The sequence below is a fragment of the Hyla sarda genome, chromosome 7 (assembly GCF_029499605.1).
Source record: "Hyla sarda isolate aHylSar1 chromosome 7, aHylSar1.hap1, whole genome shotgun sequence".
Taxonomy (NCBI): domain Eukaryota; kingdom Metazoa; phylum Chordata; class Amphibia; order Anura; family Hylidae; genus Hyla; species Hyla sarda.
Window position 1 is genome coordinate 28,925,691 of NC_079195.1, and position 7,727 is coordinate 28,933,417.

At 40.8% G+C, this 7,727-nt stretch overlaps 1 protein-coding gene across 1 annotated transcript in view; it reads left to right on the forward strand.

Moving 5' to 3' along the window:
* The first annotated feature begins 6,703 nt into the window (after positions 1 to 6,703).
* The window catches only part of CLSTN3 (calsyntenin 3), a 141,398-nt gene continuing 140,374 nt past the window's right edge, over positions 6,704 to 7,727 (forward strand). The window contains exon 1 of the mRNA XM_056529207.1: positions 6,704 to 6,773. The gene's annotated coding sequence lies outside the window, so the exon portion shown is untranslated. The remainder of the gene's footprint in view (positions 6,774 to 7,727) is intronic.

A 7,727-nucleotide genomic window follows, 5' to 3' on the forward strand; every position in this document is an offset into this window, starting at 1 on the left:
TTGAAAAGTCCTCTGAATAATGAAAGCAGCGATCTGATTGGCTGCTATGGGCAACTCAGCAACTTTTCCTCTGGACAGGTTTTTATAAGTCTCCCCCTATATCAGTGGTCTCCAACCTGTGGACCTCCAGATGTTGCAAAACTACAACTCCCAGCATGCCCTGACAGCCGTTGGCTGTCCGGGCATGCTGGGGGTTGTAGTTTTTGCAACATCTGGAGGTCCACAGGTTAAAGACCACTGCCCTATATATACTCAGATTATAGCAGCTTGGGCCACATCACTATATATATATATATATATATATATATATATATATATATATTTATATCCAGCAGTCCATTACCTTCACATAGTCATAGTTACATCCATCCGATGGTTCCAAGTCAAACACCAAGAACTTCAGAGCAATGTGAAAGCCTTTGTGGACGGTGATATTCCAGGTGTTGTGCTGGTCCATGGGGTAGGTTTTGGGGTAGCCGGGGGATGAGATGAGTCCATATTGTGGGGTCCTGGATATCGAGCAGGTTGCAGTTCCAAAAAGTAGCAACAAACACACCAGCCTGCAGAACAAAACACCCCAATACATAGGGAGTATGCAGAGCTATAAAGCTACACAGGCGCTGCAGACCATCGCAGAACATTTTATTCATCCTTATTGATAATACAGTCCAGTCTGCAGACACCATGTTACACAGTGCTGAGTATTTAAATACAAAGGCAGAGCATTACATCTAATACACACATAGGCAGAGCATTACACCTAATACACACATAGGCAGAGCATTACATCTAATACACACATAGGCAGAGCATTACATCTAATACACACATAGGCAGAGCATTACATCTAATACACACACAGGCAGAGAATTACATCTAATGTATACACAGGCAGAGCATTACATCTAATACACACATAGGCAGAGCATTACACCTAATACACACATAGGCAGAGCATTACATCTAATACACACATAGGCAGAGCATTACACCTAATACACACGTAGGCAGAGCATTACATCTAATACACACATAGGCAGAGCATTACATCTAATACACACATAGGCAGAGCATTACACCTAATACACACATAGGCAGAGCATTACACCTAATACACACATAGGCAGAGCGTTACATCTAATACACATAGGCAGAGCATTACACCTAATACACACATAGGCAGAGCATTACATCTAATACACACATAGGCAGAGCATTACACCTAATACACACATAGGCAGAGCATTACATCTAATACACACATAGGCAGAGCATTACACCTAATACACACATAGGCAGAGCATTACATCTAATACACACATAGGCAGAGCATTACATCTAATACACACATAGGCAGAGCATTACACCTAATACACACATAGGCAGAGCGTTACATCTAATACACATAGGCAGAGCATTACACCTAATACACACATAGGCAGAGCATTACATCTAATACACACATAGGCAGAGCATTACATCTAATACACACATAGGCAGAGCATTACATCTAATACACACACACACACAGGCAGAGCATTACACCTAATACACACAGGCAGAGCATTACACCTAATACACACAGGCAGAGAATTACATCTACTGTACACACAGGCAGAGCATTACATCTAATACACACACAGGCAGAGCATTACAGCTAATACACACATAGGCAGAGCATTACATCTAATACACACACAGGCAGAGCATTACACCTAATACACACACAGGCAGAGAATTACATCTAATGTATACACAGGCAGAGCATTACACCTAATACACACAGGCAGAGCATTACATCTAATGTATACACAGGCAGAGCATTACATCTGATGTATACACAGGCAGAGAATTACACCTAATACACACAGGCAGAGCATTACATCTAATGTATACACAGGCAAAGCATTACACCTAATACACACAAAGGCAGAATGTTACATCTAATGTATACACATGCAGAGCATTACATCTAATGTATACACAGGCAGAACATTACATATAATGTATACACAGGCAGAGCATTACACCTAATACACACACAGTCAGAGCATTACATCTAATGTATACACAGGCAGAGCATTACATATAATGTATACACAGGCAGAGCATTACACCTAATACACACACAGGCAGAATGTTACATCTAATGTATACACAGGCAGAGCATTACATCTAATACACACACAGTCAGAGCATTACATCTAATGTATACACAGGCAGAGCATTACATCTAATGTATACACAGGCAGAGCATTACATCTAATACACACACAGGCAGAGCATTACACCTAATACACATATAGGCAGAGCAGTACATATAATACACACATAGGCAGAGCATTACATCTAATACACACACAGGCAGAGCATTACATCTAATACACACATAGGCAGAGCATTACATCTAATACACACACAGTCAGAGCATTACATCTAATACACACACAGTCAGAGCATTACATCTAATGTATATACAGGCAGAGCATTACATCTAATACACACAGTCAGAGCATTACACCTAATACACCCAGGCAGAGCATTACATCTAATGTATACACAGGCAGAGCATTACATCTAATGTATACACAGGCAGAGCATTACATCTAATGTATACACAGGCAGAGCATTACATCTAATGTATACACAGGCAGAGCATTACATCTAATGTATACACAGGCAGAGCATTACATCTAATGTATACACATGCAGAGCATTACATCTATTGTATACACAGGCAGAGCATTACATCTAATGCACACACAAGAAGAGCATTACATCTACTGTACACACAGGCAGAGCATTACATCTAATACACACACAGGCAGAGCATTACATCTAATACACACACAGGTAGAGCATTACATCTAATGTATATACAGGCAGAACATTACATCTAATGTATACACAGGCAGAGCATTACATCTAATACACACACAGGCAGAGCATTACATCTAATACACACACAGGCAGAGCATTACACCTAATACACACACAGGCAGAGCATTACATCTAATGTATACACATGCAGAGCATTACATCTAATGTATACACATGCAGAGCATTACATCTAATGTATACACAGGCAGAGCATTACATCTAATACACACACAGGCAGAGCATTCAATCTAATACACACACAGGCAGAGCATTCAATCTAATACACACACAGGCAGAGCATTCAATCTAATACACACACAGGCAGAGCATTACATCTAATACACACATAGGCAGAGCATTACATCTAATACACACACAGGCAGAGCTTTACATCTAATACACACACAGGCAGAGCATTACATCTAATACACACACAGGCAGAGCATTGCACCTGATCCCTACACTTGCAGGGCATCACATGTCCCAACAGAACATTTAACCTCATCCATCCCGGCAGAGCATTGCTTCTTATCAATACAATCAGAACATCGCATCTTTTGGTAGACAGACCGCTGTATCTTATTTCCTTCCATACTCACTACTTACATTATACGCTTTATGTCCGTACACAGTGATGACCCCAATAATCCCGGCTCGCTCAGTCCATAGAAGTGGGAGGAGATCAGGAGGACAGAGCAAAGGGGAAAAGTTTTTTGGCCAACCTTTTGGATTTGTGTCTGTGTGGTCTGTGCTGACCCCTGGTGTGTATGTGGAGAAGTGCAGGCCCCCAAGCGTACCTGTCAGATCCCACAAAAAACTGAGCTGTTATATGTTACTCAGTACCTCATCCTGACCATGCATGTGTAATTTGTATCTCTCTAGAACTGATATTTCACTAACTAATAGCATATTACAGCTGCTCATTGAATGTCTTTTCAATTGCCTCAAAGGGAGGGGGCGTTTCCCTCTCTTGCCTGCACTGTGATGACTCCTCCCCCTCACTCTGATGACTCGCTGCTTTTGGAGCAGCCTGACAGCCCTGCTCTGTACCCCTTTCCTCTCTGGTTTTATGCTGTACACACATGCACACACAATGATTATTGGAGATTGCCTGTACTCTACCACCAAAGACAATATGGTGAGTGTATAACTGAGATCTTCCATTGTCATTCATATGTGTCATCCTTAGGCAGTCCTATAATGCTGGAACTTGTAGTTTTGGAATAGTTGGAGGTTCAGTGTTTGCATTACTCTTTTTTGCAGCAGTGTTGCCTTCAGCTGTGTGCCTACAGCTTCTGCAAAACTACAACTCCCAGCATGCCCAGACATCCTTTGACTGTCCAGCCATGCTTGGAGTTGTAGTTTAGCGACAGCTGGAGGCACAGGATTGGTAAAACTCTGTGTTACAGCAGTGTTGCTGCAGGCTGTGTTGCTGCAGGCTGTGTTCCTCCTGCAGCCTTGGCAATCATCCATCTCGTGTCCATGACCCTTGGACACCCTCATGCTGCTGTAGGACTCATGAGTGTCCCAGGAGGTATAGGGACCCCTAGTGGTCGGATTTTCAAAGGCAATTTTCTTCAATAAAATGTGAACATTTTTTTAAAGAAGTATTTTAGAAAAACTATTGTTTTGCCAAGATGTATAACATAAAAAGTTTTAATATCTGACAGTGCCCATTTAAGCTCCCCTGTCATAGAAACATTGTGTATAATAAACGGTAAGTGCATATTTGTCAGTGTATGAGAATCCAAGAAGCTGTGTAAACAGGGGTGACCCCCTCACCAAATATATATAGGGCACATCCCCAGCCAAGGACATAAGATTTAAAAGTAAGGCACATGACTCTTATCACACCTCAAAATAAATACAGACCCTAGAGCAGACCCCTATACAACTATAGAGCCCAAATCAATACACTAAAACTAATACAGACCCAGAGAACTAAAGACCCCCAGAACAGACCCTTCTAGTATAGACCCTAGACTAGAACACCTAAATAAGTACCTACCTGAGACCAGCACACCTAAATAAATGACTACCCCAGACTGGAAAACCTAAATGAATACCTACCCCAGACCAGAACACCTAAATAAATACCAACCCCAGAACAGAAAACCCAAATTAATACCCAGACCAGAACACCTAAATACCTACCCCAGACCGGAACACCTAAATAAATACCGACCCCAGACCAGAACACCCAAATTAATACCCAGACCAGAACACCTAAATAAATGCCTACCCCAGATAGGAAAACCTAAACGAATACCGACCCCAGACCCGAACACCAAAATAATACCCCAGACCAGCACACCTAAATAAATGCCTACCCCAGATAGGAAAACCTAAATGAATACCTACCCCAGACCACAACAATTAAATAAATACCTAACCCAGACCAGAACACCTAAATAAATACCTACCCCACACAGAAAACACCTGAATAAACGACTACCCCGACGAGAACACTTAAGCAAATAAATAAATACCCCAGACAGGAAACACTTAAATAAATACCTACCCCAGACCAGAACATATAATTAATTACCTAGTCCAGACCAGAAGCCTTAAACTCATAAAAATGAATAAACATATGGCAGTATTATGTTCAGTGTGTACAGTGTGTTCCAATATTATACTTGGCAGGAAAAATATGTGGCAGCATTATACCCAGGGAGTACAGTGTGCGGCAGTATTATATTTAGAGGATACAGTGTGTGGCAAGGTCATATTCTGAGGGTACCATGTGTGGCAGTTATTTATATTTAGGGTCTATGATATTCAGGGGGTAGAGTGTGTGGCAGTACGGTGAGCTTGTCTTATTACCAAGGATGAGGATAGTCTGCCAAAGTGAAGAGTTAAAACTTTGTCTTGGCATCAAATCTTGCAAGATGTAGCTATAAGAAGTCATGCACCCAAATAATTGGGAGTTTATTTTTTTGTGTATTTTTTTTTTTTTTTAAACATAGGAGCAGTATTATAGTAGTTATATTCTTGTATATTGGAGCAGTATTATAGTAGTGATATCCTTGTATATAGGAGCAGTATTATAGTAGTTATATTCTTGTATATAGGAGCAGTATTATAGTAGTTATGTTCTTGAATATAGGAGCAGTATTATAGTAGTTATATTCTTGTACATAGGAGCAGTATTATAGTAGTTATATTCTTGTACATAGGAGCAGTATTATAGTAGTTATATTCTTGTACATAGGAGCAGTATTATAGTAGTTATATTCTTGTACATAGGAGGCAGTATTATAGTAGTTATATTCTTGTATATAGGAGCAGTATTATAGTAGTTATATTCTTATACATAGGAGCAGTATTATAGCAGTTATATTCTTGTATATAGGAGCAGTATTATAGTAGTTATATTCTTGTATATAGGAGCAGTATTATAGTAGTTATATTCTTGTATATAGGAGCAGTATTATAGTAGTTATATTCTTGTACATAGGAGCAGTATTATAGTAGTTATATTCTTGTATATAGGAGCAGTATTATAGTAGTTATATTCTTGTACATAGGAGCAGTATTATAGTAGTTATATTCTTGTAGATAGGTGCAGTATTATAGTAGTTATATTCTTGTACATAGGTGGCAGTATTATAGTAGATATATTATTCTCCACATAGGGCAGTATTATAATATTTAGCACCAAATGTCTTAGAAGCTCTTGTATGGAGTTCAGAGCAGAGTCCGAACACAAGATGATTTAATTATAATGTTTATTTTAAACACCTTATCAAGTATCTCAGACATGATTATGGCGCCATTCACGTTGTTATTATTGTATTTCAGATCTTCCATAAATAAATCTCAGTCGCTGTATAATGAAGAGCTCTCCATCCTTTTCATACACTCTGTTTCGGTTTTATATCATCTTCCAGGTGAGTGGAACCTTCTCACATCTGAGACCTTGTTACATCTGTATCCGGCCCAGACAATCCTCTGTAAAGATCAGTACATCACTAGCCCAAACTCTCTGTGTTTGTCACAATGTATCAGTGCAGATACCACATCTGGATCCAGGTTGTCGGCCTTTGAGAGAACCGTCTACACTTTGTAACAAACTAGTTAAGGGTACGTTCACACGAGCGGACCCACAGTGTATTTTACGCTGCAGATCCGCCGCTGAAGGACCGCTGCATGGTGGCTTTACATATGCCTGCTCAGAGCGGCAATACGCCGCTATGAGCAGACACATTGCTATGTACAAGTTGCCGCGCATGCGCAGTGTACTCGCACACATCGCGGCCGCTCCCCCTGCTCCATGAACTAGGCAGAGAGCTGCCGTTATGCACGAGTATACTGCGCATGCGCGCTGGGACTCTCACATAGTGTGTCTGCTCTTAGTGGCGTATTGCCGCTCCGAGAAGGCACATGCAAAGCCACCATGCAGGGGTCCTTCAGCAGTGGATCTGCAGCGTAAAATAATACGCTGTGAGTCAGCTCGTGTGAACGTACCATAAGAGTACGTTCACACATGCAGGATCCTGCGCAGATTTGATGTGCAGGATTTGTAACTGCCGATTAGAAGCTGTGCTCAGTCATTTAGTTTACATTGAAATCTGCAGCAGAAAATCCTGTGCATCAAATCTGTGTACCTGTATGAGGGGTACTCCAGTGGAGAAGAAATGTTTACATTTAAAGAAGACATTTGTAAATTACTTCTAAAAAATGTTATCCTTCCAGTACTTATCAGCTGCTGTATACTCCAGAGGCAGGGCCAGTCCCCCCCCCCGGTACCATTATAATCTGCATTCTTCTGTCTGCTGGAGAAGCCCAGTACCACCTCCGAGGCAGACAGGCAGGAGCAGGAAAGATTTTCTATGGGGATTTGG